Source organism: Hibiscus syriacus, unplaced genomic scaffold (assembly GCF_006381635.1).
Source record: "Hibiscus syriacus cultivar Baekdansim isolate YM2019G1 unplaced genomic scaffold, ASM638163v2 tig00111769_pilon, whole genome shotgun sequence".
NCBI classification, from domain to species: domain Eukaryota; kingdom Viridiplantae; phylum Streptophyta; class Magnoliopsida; order Malvales; family Malvaceae; genus Hibiscus; species Hibiscus syriacus.
In genome coordinates, this window is record NW_024063172.1 from 5,453,049 (window position 1) to 5,466,937 (window position 13,889).

The 13,889-nt window shown below is 30.6% G+C and overlaps 1 pseudogene; it reads right to left on the reverse strand.

Annotated features, from left to right (window-relative positions):
* Positions 1-5,191: 5,191 nt before the first annotated feature.
* On the reverse strand, positions 5,192-6,805 carry LOC120169484 (annotated as a pseudogene).
* Between the last annotated feature and the right edge of the window lie 7,084 nt (positions 6,806-13,889).

The following is a 13,889-nucleotide window of genomic DNA, read 5'->3' on the forward strand; positions in this document are numbered from 1 at the left end:
TCAGCTCCAAAGAACCCTCATCAACAACCACATAAGTAAGGAGACAAAAACAAAAATGAATATAAATTTTTCCTATTTTTTATTTCGAAAATAGGGTTATAAAACACCAAAACAAGCCAATGTGTCACCCAAAAAAAACCGGGTTAGTTACCAAAGTGTAAGATTTTAAAATTTGTGGTCAATTTAGATAAATTAAAAAGTTCAAGGATTATTGGAATATTTTTGTGAAGGATTGTTTAGTAAAGATTAATAGATGAATGGGTATTTTGGTCTTTTGGCAATTAATGAATTTAAAATTAGTTAGTGGTGTATTATATAAATGTGGAAGGAAATGAAGATTTACAGAGAAATCATAACCCTTTCTTCATCATTCTCTCTCTATGTGAGTGCTTGGCTAAGGTAAGAGAACTCTAAGTTTGTTATTTCTTGAATTTTTAAGTTGGTTTTGACTCTTGGGGTGTTAGGAAAGTTTAAGAAAGCTTAAAGAGAAGTAAAAACTAAAAATGGATAAGTTATGGGTGATTAAATACAAAGAGGTTTGAGTGAGTTGATGAAAAAGAGTTAATAAATGTATTTTGAAATCATATTTGACTTGACATAAGTTGGAATAAGAAATCTAAAGTGTTAGGAATGGATTTGGGGTATGTTGATTATTTGGTGTGATTTTGTTTCCAAGTGTTCTAAGGGAATTTTGGATGTTAAGTGTGTTTTAGTGATATAAGTTGATTTAATAAGTGTAGTTAAGTTTAAAGCTTGAAAAGAGGTTAAAGTGGAAGATTAAGTATGTTAGTTAATTTCGGGTTAAAATGAGTTAGTTCTGGGCAAGGGGTATCGGTACTGGAAGAACATTATCGATACTTCAAAGCAAAAATGTGATATATGAGTTTGGGAATCAACACTGGAAGAACATATCGATACCATATGGTGAATTGTAAATTAGTATAAAGTATTGATACCAGAGGAGTATCACCAATACCAAGGGTATTGATACCAATGGATAGGTATCGGTACCATTTTTAGAAACAAAATTCCAAAATGTAGAATGGGTATCGATACTGAAGTAAGGTATTGATACAATAATAAGGAAGTATCGGTACTGGGCTTAAGGTATCGATACTATTCAAACTGGAAATTTGAATTAAGTTTCGTTCAGCTTAAGTAAATGATGATTGATTAATAGTAATTTGAACTCCATATTTATTTAGATCGTAAATTGTGTAAATATTGAACGAAAGCCATTCCGGACGAATCAAAGACATAAGAGTGAGCAAGAGAGAGATAAAGAACTATAAGAGTTACTTTGACTAAGTGAGGCCAGGTGAGTGCATGCTACTAGTATATGGTGTTTTATGGAAAAAAGACTTGTGATGAGTCTATTCCAATGTTTTGATTGCATGATTCCATAAATACAAGCGTATTGTTAATATGATTTATGTGCATGAGTACAATTTATGTATATGTGTTACATGCATTATATACATCATGTGTTACATGTCAGACTATGTGTTAAATGATCTATGTAATTCCATGAGAATATGATATAAGTTATGACAATGATTTATGTGTTTAAGAGTCTATGTGATATAAGTTATGTGAAATATTTAAATGGTAAAGCCCATAGTATGTGATATGAGACTTATGGTACAATTGGCATGCCAAGAGTTGAGGGTTCTATGCGGTCCTTCGAGACAATTCTATGTGGTCCTTCAGGACATTTCTACGCGGTCCTTCGGGACAATACTATGTGGTCCTTCAAGACATTCTATGTGGCACTTCGTGCAATTTATACGAGTTGTTGTGACAATATTAGTGCATAACCTCAATGCACTCATACCTTAAGTTTTAATGATGTACATGGGCTATTAAAAGAAAGGTTATGAATGAACAATGAATGAAAATGATGATGATAATGATGTGATGATGATGATATGTATATATATGCATATATGCTTTTATATATGTGTTTTATGGTTTCTCTATGATTTATGAAATGCTTAGAATATGTTTAAGTTTTAAGATTTTATTACCCTCTATATGTATCACTAAGTCAACAACTTAGCGTGTGAGTGTTTCACACGTAGGTTCAGAGAAGCAAGAAGAGCAAAGCTAAGCAAGTCAGGACAACATTTCCTTTCAGAAGATCAGATCAGAAACAAATTAAATCGTATGTATTTTGTTAAATGAATGTGGCATGTAATTAAAGGTTTGAATTGTATATGCTCTGATGAGTTTTGTAAACAAACCTTATTATATTTATGTAAATTATGGAGTTATAAATTTCAAATTGAGTTTAAACTTCCATTGGTTACTTTGATTAAGGGTTTCTCCATTTTTTTATAAATGTTTAAATTTTCAACTCTTTTAAAAGTAAATGATTTGAAAAGTCAATGTGACACCTTGGATTCGTATCCGGATCGGATACGGTTGGGGTGTTACACAATGTGAGGGCTCTCTCTCCCCAGATTTGAAAGAGAGAAGAAAAAATATTGTAACAATCTTCCCCATTTGGAAAGAGATGAAAGCAATAGAAACACAAAAAACCATTTCTGGAGGTATCACCAATCTTTTGCATCTTTAGTAACTTTTTTTACATTCAAAAAACCAAGGCAGAGAGCAGAATAATAAGAAAGGAGAGGGGGTTGTTTACCTTAGTTCGTCGATCTCCTCGTTGGTGTTAGGATCGTCGCGGAGCGGAGTGTCAGGGGAAGGGGAAACAAAAGCCCGAAAGCCTTAGGCCTTGAGATTGTATGTAGGTTTTAGGGGCCTTGGTTGGGCTTAAGCTCGTCGTTGGGTAGCCCAGCCACACGGTGGCGGTCGGAAGGGAGGCCGAAGCCAATCTATGGTGATGTGAGCGTCGGGTGGTCTTGGGGCCTTGGTCGAGTGAAATGAAGAGGCTAGACTAGGAGTGGAGTCTACCTTATTAGGGTCTTCTTCGGTTGGATTAGGCGACGGTCGAATGAAGAATGGCCACCAAAGTATGGTGGCTGGAGTGGTGGCCTTCTCTTTGGAGGCTCTCGGCCGTGCATGGGAGATGGGTATAGTTTGAGAGTAATAAATTTTTAGTAGAGGGAGGTGGCTGCTTTAGGTTAGGGTTAAAATCATATTAGTTTTAAGAAAAGTTATACATGTATTAGGGCTTAAGGGGGTAAAAAAGGTTAATCACGTTAGAGCCCCTGCACCCTTAGCGTTCTTAATTTCTTAATTTGTATCTTCAATTTTTACATATATTATAGAAGAATTTATCAGTGATTCATGTACAACACCCTTTCTTTTATCAAAGATTCTACCAATCGGTATATTTTCACAAATAACTGAAATTTAATTTCTTAATATGCGTCTTCAATTTTTGCAAACTTATAGAATTATTTGTTAAGTCCCAATCTATGAACGTAGAAAATCCTTCAATTTGTATATGATTTAACCCCTGTTTATAGACATTTCCTTATTTCCATCCTCCAGCATTTTGAATTTTCCACTTATAAAAATCTCTTTACATCATACGAATCGATAACAATAATAAAATTGAATTTATATTATGATTATGGAAACACATTAAATTTTATCTAACTTCATATATATATATGGAAGGTGTGAAATAAAATGTGTACGAACATAAGAAAAAGTTATATTCAAATTTAATATTTATAGCAAAAAATATCAAAAGAATTTGATGAATCCCATTTAGTCATTTTGGAGTTATGTAAAATCGTTCAATTGGTAATTTAAATATATATTTACATTGTCTATTCAATATTTGAAGATTTATTCACTATTGAAATGCGAAAATTCAAAGATTTTAAGTGATTGTCATGAGAGGAGTAAATACGTATTGTACTATTTTCTTTAACGAGATTTTATCCCAATGAATCTTTCTTATAAGATTTTTAATGAGACAATATGTTGTGCACATTAAATATATGTATATTCTTTTTTTCTCATTCACTAAGATATACTTAATTTTAGTAAAATTTTAACGAGACATTATCTTTGATAAATATTATATAAATTGTAGATGTCAATTATAATTATAATTTATGTATTAAGATGTACTTTATATTAACATTTTACGTCTATTAATATTAAAGTTTTATATATATCTATTTTTGTGATATAAAATATACAGTTTATTTTTTTAAGAAGTACATATGAAGAAAATAATTTAAGCAGATTTCTTTTTTCTTTTATTATTTTTACTTCATGACATGCTATGTAAACATTTTGGTACTAGTTTGTGACCGATTGAAAGATAAACTTTATATAAATTTTTTGAGAGGTGCACACTGCACAGTATATACCTACCCTATTTGGACATTTTTATTATTTGATATTTTTCTTATGCTGACGAATTAGGTGACGTTCAATGTTACTAGCCGACAAGATACCCTCACCAACCACTAAAGATTTTATTGGATACCAAATTTTTTTTTTAGATTATGAGATTAAATTTTATTATACGTAGATTAATATCTAGTTTAAAATGTTGTTAAAATTTTTAATAAAAAATATAAATTTGAAATATAATAAATAGTTATTTGATTTTTTTTTATTTTTAATAGTTAATAGACTCAACAAAATAACTCTCTATAATTGAAAGATTATTTTATAAATTTTAATAATTAAAAAATTTAATAAAAAAATATCTTATAATTAAAGAATCATTTCGATAACTTTTTTTTTAGTGCTATTGAATATTAGTTTAATTGATGTTGTTCAAGTCTGTAGAAGTTCAGTATGAAATGAATTATAGTAGTAGTGGTAGTCTCCTCTTTTTAGAGTGTGAAAAAATTAAGGGTAATCTTTTAGTATTTAAATTTTTAATTTTTTAAAATTATATTTAATATTTAGTTTTGTTTCTTTTTAATATAAAAACTTAACATTAAATTTTAAAGAAAAAAAAATTTAGGTATTAAAGTAATCCAAAACTAATATTTTAAGTACTAAACGTGTTAAAATTTTAACGGTAAAATATTAAAATAAAATAAAAACTAAAGACCATGTATAATTTTAAAAAAAATAAAAATTTACTATTAAGACTATTAAAATTAATAATTTAAACACTAAACAAATATTTTGCCCAAAATTAATGATATTAGAGATTAAAAAAACTTCCTTATCACTTTCTAATGAAAGGCTGTAGAATTTACGAAATTGCATTTTAAAGAAGAAAAAGCAACTCTCTTGCCATTGGGAGGAAAACGGGGATTGTAGTCTTTTACATAACACAACGCAAAGGGGAAAACAAGATCAACGAAAAACAGTCATAATCAAACATGTATTTCTTTGTTGATGATATATATAACTCTTAGTTTAAAGGAGTTCGTTTGTTCTATAGATCGAGCTTGCTTCCTGCAACATCCACCACGAATCTGTATCGAACATCGTTCTTCTCCAGCCTCTCCATTGCCGTGTTCACATAATCCATCTTCACCACTTCAATCATCGAGCTCAAATTCTTCTCTTTACAGAAGTTGAGCATTTCCTCTGTTTCCTTCATGCTCCCTATAAAACTCCCAGTAATCGCCTTCCTTCCTGTTGAAAGCCAGCGATTTTAATCAGAAAACAAACCCCAGAAAAAACATGTTAAAAGTTGAGGAATTGGAGCTAACCAAGCATGATCATGGGGCTAACAAACTGAAGAGGTGTGTTGATAACACCAGTGAGGATGAGTTTCCCATCGAGTTTCAATAATGAAAGGTAAGGCTCAAGAGGGTGAAAAACAGGCACGGTGTCGATGATATAGTCGAGCGATTCAGCCACCTTTTGCATCCCTTCAGTGTCGGAGCTGACCAGGTATTCATCGGCACCGAGGTGTTCCAAAGCCTCCACCTTTTTCTTGTCAGATGAGCTGATGACGGTGACATGGTGGCCCATGGCTTTGGCTATCTTCACCCCCATGTGCCCAACTCCACCAAGTCCCAATATGCCTCCTCTTAACCCACTCTCCATCAACCAAAGTGCCAAAGTGGACTGTAAACTGTCACCCCGGCGCATAACAGCGGCGCCGCCTGTTCTGGGTTCATTCCTTCTGGGATTTTCACCACAAACCTAACAAGAAAAACATGTTCAATACTCTAAAAAAAGATGGGTTTTTTTTTTCCAGCCATCATCGAATGTTGTTTATGATTCATACTTTGATCGACGACCATGGAACCTGCAAAGCCGCCTTGGGTGGGTTTTCCATCGGTGTAGACATCGTTGTAGGACCAATTTTCTTGAGACAGTATTGTTCATTGTCTGTGTCGCATGGCCGGCAGCTTCTGCAACATCCAACAACACAACCGACACGACGATATCTCCGACTCTGAACTTGGTTACATCGGATCCAACTTCCACTATCTCACCAACCACTTCATGCCTGCAGAGTAATAATCAAAACCACAATCCAAAACTATCAACAACAACAAAAACCCATTGATTTTTGAACATGAAGATAGAGAAGAGAATTGTAGTAGTACCCAGGAACCATTGGGTAGTTTGACATGCCAAGATCATTTTTGGTTTGATGAATATCAGTGTGGCAGATCCCACAGCAAGTGACCTTAATAAAAATCCTCAGGACCGGTGTTTCTGCAACATAGTATAGCAAATCATCATGTAAGAACCAAAATTGAACCTTAAAAAACAAAATCAAAGAAAATTGCAGATTACCTAAGAGTGTAAGTGTAAGGAGACAATATCCCTGAAGGATCTCTTGCAGCCCATCCTGTTGTTGTTCTCTCAGCTTCAAGGCTACCCATTTTCACTTGTTAATCAAAAAAAATAATAATCTTTTTTTTTATTCTCAGGGGTGTTTGGAGAAGAGAGTTGGGATAATCCAACCATCCAACAACATGTCTTTATATTAACTGGAAAATTTGGGCAAATTACAGAACTTGAAGGATTCACCAAGACAGAGACATCTCAACAGTATATGGGCCCCAGTGGCCCTTTTGTAGTAGGTGAAACTCTGGTGGAATAATATCCTATGTGCTATTAATTGTGCTCCCTTTTGGAACTCCAATGCTATTGGTCCACGTCAGCAATAGTTTGGTGCTGCGTCCTGACTTACAAGCACAAACATATTCTTGATTTATCAAAAGAAGTGGGTTGCATTAAAACTTTTGCGTTGGACCACAACTGGCAAAGGAGTTGGTGGCCACTTAATATGATTAACATAAGCTTTTATAAAATCCAATGTCAAAGCAATATAAGGATAAATTACATAAATGGTTTTTCGATTATAGGATACTTATTTATTGAGTCATCAATCTATTAAAAGTTATAAAATGATCTCTTAACTATATGGAGTTGTTTTATTGAGTCACTCGACTATTAAATGTTACAAAATGGACAATTGCCTATTCATTGTGTTCTAAACTAGTCCTTTTTCGTTAAAAAATTAACAATCACCTGAGTTTGACGTTAATATGTTGACTGAGTTATTTATGGCAATCGTTTGTGATTATGAGATTAGATTTTATCATATCTTAATCATCAGATTAACGTCCAACTCATATTATTGTTAATTTTTTAACAGAAAAGGAATAGTTTGAAATATAATAAATAGTAAATGACTATTTTATAACTTTTAATAGTCGAATGACTCAATAAAGTAATATCTTATAGTCATGGAACCAATTGAATATTTTCCCCTACTATTATAAGGTGCAAATATTATTTAATTTAAAGACGTCTCTTAAATGAGTGGCTCTATCTCACATAAACGATTTGCTTTTTTTTTTTTTTAATTGATATGATTTTTTTTAGATAAATAATCTTTGATTTCATGTTAAATAACAATAATGGTAAAATATGTATTTAGTCACTCGACTATCACTTTGGTACCATTTTAGTCATCTATTTTTTTAGAATCATATCTAACATTACGTTTAGATCGCCTAATTATTATATTTTTTAAAATCATATCTAACATTACGTTTTGGTCACTCATCGTTAAAAATAGACAAAATTGTTGAAGTAGTAATTTTTAAAAGAAAATTCGATGATAACGTGGTATTATCTTATTATAGTAATATATTTATTTATTTCCAAGTGAGAAAATTATATTAGTTAATTTATTTAATAAATTTGACCAATTCTGTTTCGTTTCTAAATAAATTAAGTTACCCAATCAGCATTGTTTGGAAGAGAATTAGTTTCCTTTTTGTTTTTGTTCCGAATATAGAAGATTAGTTAATTAGGGTCAACAATTCAAAATCATAAGTAAGGTGGTGCCCACTGAATGCAACAACAACTGCATCATCATGAGTATCTTTCATTGATTTCTTCTTCCATTCATCTTCTTGCCAATATCTTTTAGGGTAAAGTACACTTTATTACCCAATTATCACATTTGTTATGTTTTAGTCATCTATCTATTATTTTTTTTTTCAAAATAAAATCTAATGTTACGTTTCGGTTACCCACTATTAAACAATAACGAAATTGTGATGTAATACATCAGCATCATTGTTAAAAAAGCTTAATATAAAATAAGTGCCCAAACTATACTCTTTTTCCAAAAATGGTGCATAATTTTTTTTGTCAATCAAGATGCCTAATGTTATAAACGTTCCACTTTAGATGCCTCATTCATAACGTTCGTTAAAAATCCTCGTTAAATGATATGTGTCATGTTCTGATAAATTTGAATTTTTTTTATTTAAAACAAAAAAAATAAAATTATGTTTAAAAAATCCAAAAATTTGAAAAACTCTTTTAAAAAACCCCCAAAACATTAAAAACTTTAATTTCAACCCTTAACCCACAATGAATACCGCCCTTTGTCGTCGCCGAACCTCCACCCGATGACCAATAACCCCATGAAAATCCACCAGAACAAGAGTCAATTGACAAGCAATTGACGCAACCCCCGACGAACTTTGATACTGTAAATCGTGACCCCACGTTATCCCGACGACCAATCGAAGGCAAGGATGACGACGCGTGACTATGAAGATGACAAGAACGACATTGGTAGTGGTGGTCGTGGCCAAAAAGGATAAAAACGTAGTTTAAGGTTAAGATTAAGGATTTAGGACTTTTAGGGATTTGTGATTTTTTTAATTTAAGAGAAATTAGGATTTTTTTAATATAATAATTTTTTTAAAATTATATATATATATATATATTTTCAAAATTATCATGTGACACATGTCATTTAACGAGATTTTTTAACGGTCCTTACTATCAGACACTTAAAGTGGTCACTGTGTAACTTTTAGACAAAAAAAAAAAATGCATGACTCTATAAGGCGTGAGATCATAGGTTTAACCTAGAAAATTGACAACGTGCTTTATTATCTTAACCGAAAAGTTTGACCAAAAATAAAAATGCATTCACTACTTCCAACCAACCACGTATTGCAGAATAATATAATATTAAAAGCACGTCATTGGGTAAAATAAAAAATAGTCATTGAACAAGGTTAAAATGATCTTTTCAGCGATTGAACTTTTGAAAGTTATAAAATAATTGTTAAACTTTTGATTTATTTACAAATTGATCACTACGTTAGTTGACGTTAACTATTGTTAAGGAATGACATGACATGACATTGAATCAATGAATGATATCTCATTTGATCCCTCAACTATAACTGAAATTTTATTTTGTTAGTTATCATCTTGCTTAGAAGACTTACATATGACATGAAAGACTTAACATTATGCTCAAAAGACTTACAGATGATATGGAGAACTTAACAATTTTGAAAATAATTAACTAGATAAAAAATCATGAAAAAATAAAATTATTTTAATATAATCTAAGTAAATTCTACAACGCTCAAAGAGTACGGTTGAGCACCATTAATGACGAGCACAATTAATTTAATTTATAAAAATTTAAAATTCTAAAGGATTCGACATGTAATTATAAATTAGTTAAAAATCTAAAGTAAATTATTTATAATAAAAATAGTAATTACATTATTTTCCAATGACCATCGAACTTTTTTGGATAAATTATACCACTGGCCATCTAACTATTATCACTTTCATTTTGACCACTATTTTTAAATTTTGTCAATCAGATCATCTAACTATTTGAATATATTCAATCAAACCACTTGTTAACATTTAGCGGAAGTGATGACTTGACAGTTAATAAAATTAGTATAATTATATATTTGATCCTCAATATTTATAAATTATATCAATTTGGTCATAATTTTAATTCAATTTAATAAATTTAATATCCAATTTGGTCCTCAATATTTGTAAATTCTATCAATTTGGTCATAATTTTAATTCAATTTAATAAATTTAATATCCAATTAGGTGGTGACACGTGTCACCACCTTATTTGATAAGCAAAACACAGTAAAAATATAAACTATTCTTTGGGAGAATCGAATCAATGTATAGGAGCATCGCAAGGCTTTTTTAAACCCACTGGGCTACACCACTCACTTAGTAATATTTTACAACATTTTATATATTTGGTTTCTAGTTGAAGACCATGTGAATAAAGAAAACAAATTGAAAGGAAAACAAGTGATTGGAGGGAATTGAATTTGTCTCATGAGATGTTTGGGTGAGTTCTTACCACTAAACCAACAATTAATTTTGACCTATGTTTTACACCATATTATATTTACCGTGTATTATAACGAAAACAATATAATGAATCAAACCTTAATTTTTTTGGACAATATATTAGGACCAAAACTATTTAAGCAAATTTAGTTTGTGATTTATAAATATATACATTTTAAAATATAGTTAATATAATATTTAAAATAATAATAAATTTAATATTTTAAAATTAAATTCAATATGTATAAAAATAAATTTAATATTTTTTAAAATGATTTTGAAATTTGAAAATCAATTTTACCAAAATTAGATTCTAAACTATATTTATTTTTTTATATAATTAAAGAATAATGTGATTTTTTAACATAATTAATAATCTTTATATATAATTTCTTTACATTTAATCATTAATTAAAATTATTAATTATAGTGAAAATTTTAATTTAATGATTATATATAAAGAATAAATAAAGTTTAAAAATATAAAAATATAAATTTTATTTAAAAAAAATTCAATTTAATGATTATATATAACATTGTAAATTTTAATCAAATATAGGGTTTGAATCCCTTTACAAGTATGTTGGTTTCTTTTTTTTTTCCTCTTCCATTATTTATAACAACTTATATATAAAATTTTATAAACAATTACCAAGTGAAGGGCTTAGCCTAGTGATTTAGGTGTGCTACAAGTCATTGGTTTGATCCCCTTAGAAGCAAATTATATTACATGTATTTTGCTCAACAAATAAGGTAGTGACACATGTCACCACATGATTAGATATAAAATAAATTAAATAATTAAAATTAATAAAATATTCTCTAATATGGTAGTAACACATGTCACCACTTAATTGGAGATTAAATTTATTATATTGAATTAAAATTATGACCAAATTGATAGAACTTATAAATATTGAGGATCAAATATGTAATTATACTAATTTTATTAACTGTCACGTCAGTACTTCCGTTAAATGTTAACAGCAAGTGGCTTGATTGAATGCATTTAAATAGTTGGATGACCTGATTGACAAAATTTCAAAAATTTTGGTCAAATTAAAAATGGGTAATAGTTAGGTGGTCAATAGTATTATTTACCCAAAAAATTATGGAAAATAATGCAATTAGTATTTTATTTTAAATAATTTACCATTAGAATTTTAACTAATTTATAATTTAAATTTCTATATTTAATGATGTTTATTATTATTGGTGATTAGTGATGCTTTTCAAGTGGAAAACTAAATATGTTTGACATTAGCAAAATGCTTTTTTTTCTTCGATATTGTCTGTCAATCATCGGGTCAAACCCTCAGCCCTTAGGTCCTAAAATTAAATTATTGTTAAATAAGGAACATTAGCAAAAGATTATCATTGCCAATCAGATATATAGTTTATGCAACCACTTTTTCTTTATTTGACAACTAATAAATTCCAATCTTAATATACACATTTTTTATTTTCACATTGTGGTTTTGTTTTTTCTTATGAAAATTTAATCTTCCTTTGAGGTTGCATAAGAAAAAAACATGTAAAATTCATTTAATTCCATATTGTTGTATAATTTGTTTCGATTATTTATTTCTTTTGGTATGATTACATATTGAATAAATCTAGTTACTTAGTTCAAATTTCAAAACATATATTATATAAGTTTAATATGAAAATGACTCTTCTATCTTAATTTATTCTATTCGTAATATTAAATGTGCATGTTGTTGCTAGTTTCTTTTTGAGGGTGCACGTTATGGAATTTCTCTAGGTGCACATTAGTTGACCTAATGCGTTATGAGTTTTTTCATCGGAGCTTCTCGATTTATGTTTGGATTTTGCTGATCCTGTGTTTTTGTGATCACTTCCTGGGGTTTCCTTATTTTTCTTGTTCAATTCCATGTGTGCTTCTAAAAAACTTAATAGGAAGCAATTGCTTGTGGGGACCAAGGATCAGACTCTTGAATTTTTTTCCCTCCAGTAATTCTTGAGGGGGTTTCCATTGTCTAACCTTCATCCGCAATGTTTGAAAAAGAAATTGCAGAATGGAGATACGCTGTGGTGGGGGTAATTCATTGGTTCTGCTCTGAATTTCAGCTATATACAGAGGATTGTGGAGATTTTATGGGGGGAAACATTCACCTATCAAAGTTAGTTTGGTTGGGTCTGATCTTTATGTATTTTCGTTTATGAATGCGACTATGAGAGATTGAGTTTTAGAAAATGGACCATGAAATATTCAAAATAAGCCATTAATTCTTAGGAAATGGGATCCATGTAAAGAATTTGGATTTTGATCTATCGAGAATGCCAATATGGATGCATTTGTACAATGTACCCTTGGAACTCTAGTCAAAATGGGGATTGAGATATATTGCTAGTGCATTGGGTGTTCCGTTGTACATGGATTCTGTTACTCATTTAAAAGTGAGACTAGAGTTTGACAAGATTTGTGTTGAGGTTGAGGTAGGTGCTAAGGTCCCTAAAATAATGAATATGGTTTTGAGAGATGACTCATCTGTGGCAATTAGAGTCATTATCCCTTGGATGCCTCATAGCTGTTCCAATGGTAATATTTTTTGGCATAATGACAAGATATGCATTAAGAAACCTAAGGCTACGCAGAAGACCCAAGATGTTCAGGTCTGGAGGAAGAAGAAATGTTGTTAACTCTGTTGGTCCTAGTGTGGATGGATGTGAAGCTTCTTGGGTCAATGAGCTAACTACTACTGGGGTTGGTAGTGCCTTGGAAGAGAGTTTGAATGTATCTGGTATGGAAACTATTAAGGTTTTATTGAACGATGATATGGGCAAACAAGGTGGTAAAGAGGAGATAGTTCATGAATAGCAGACTAAAAATTTAGATAATGACATGACTTATATGAGGGATGACTTGGACCTCCAAAGAGACAGTTGAGAAGGAATCACAATTGTTGGTTTTAAAAAAGATTGAAAAATTCAGTAGATATTTAAATATATTGCAAGCTTCAATGTTGCATAAAAAGAAGGCCAAGGGCAAGAAGAAAGTAATTATTATCTCATCTAGAAAATTTGAGACTCTTGAAGGTAGAGCAAGATTGGGTGGTCCTCGAAAGGCACGTGTGTCCTCCTTAGGAGTAGTCGTCCTCTTGAATGAGTTAAAGACTAAAAAGAAAGACTATGTTGAGAAGATTAAACTGGCTAATGAGGTATCTACTGAGGCAGGGGTATGTTCAATCTCTATTTCTGTCTAATCATTGTTTGTTTTGGGAATATTAGGGGTTTCAATAATCCCTCAAGCAAGTTAATGTACTGAAAAATTGAATAATTTGGGTATGGAGGTTATTTGTTTTATGGAGACTAGGATTAGAATGATTAATGTTGTTGTGTATGTTTCT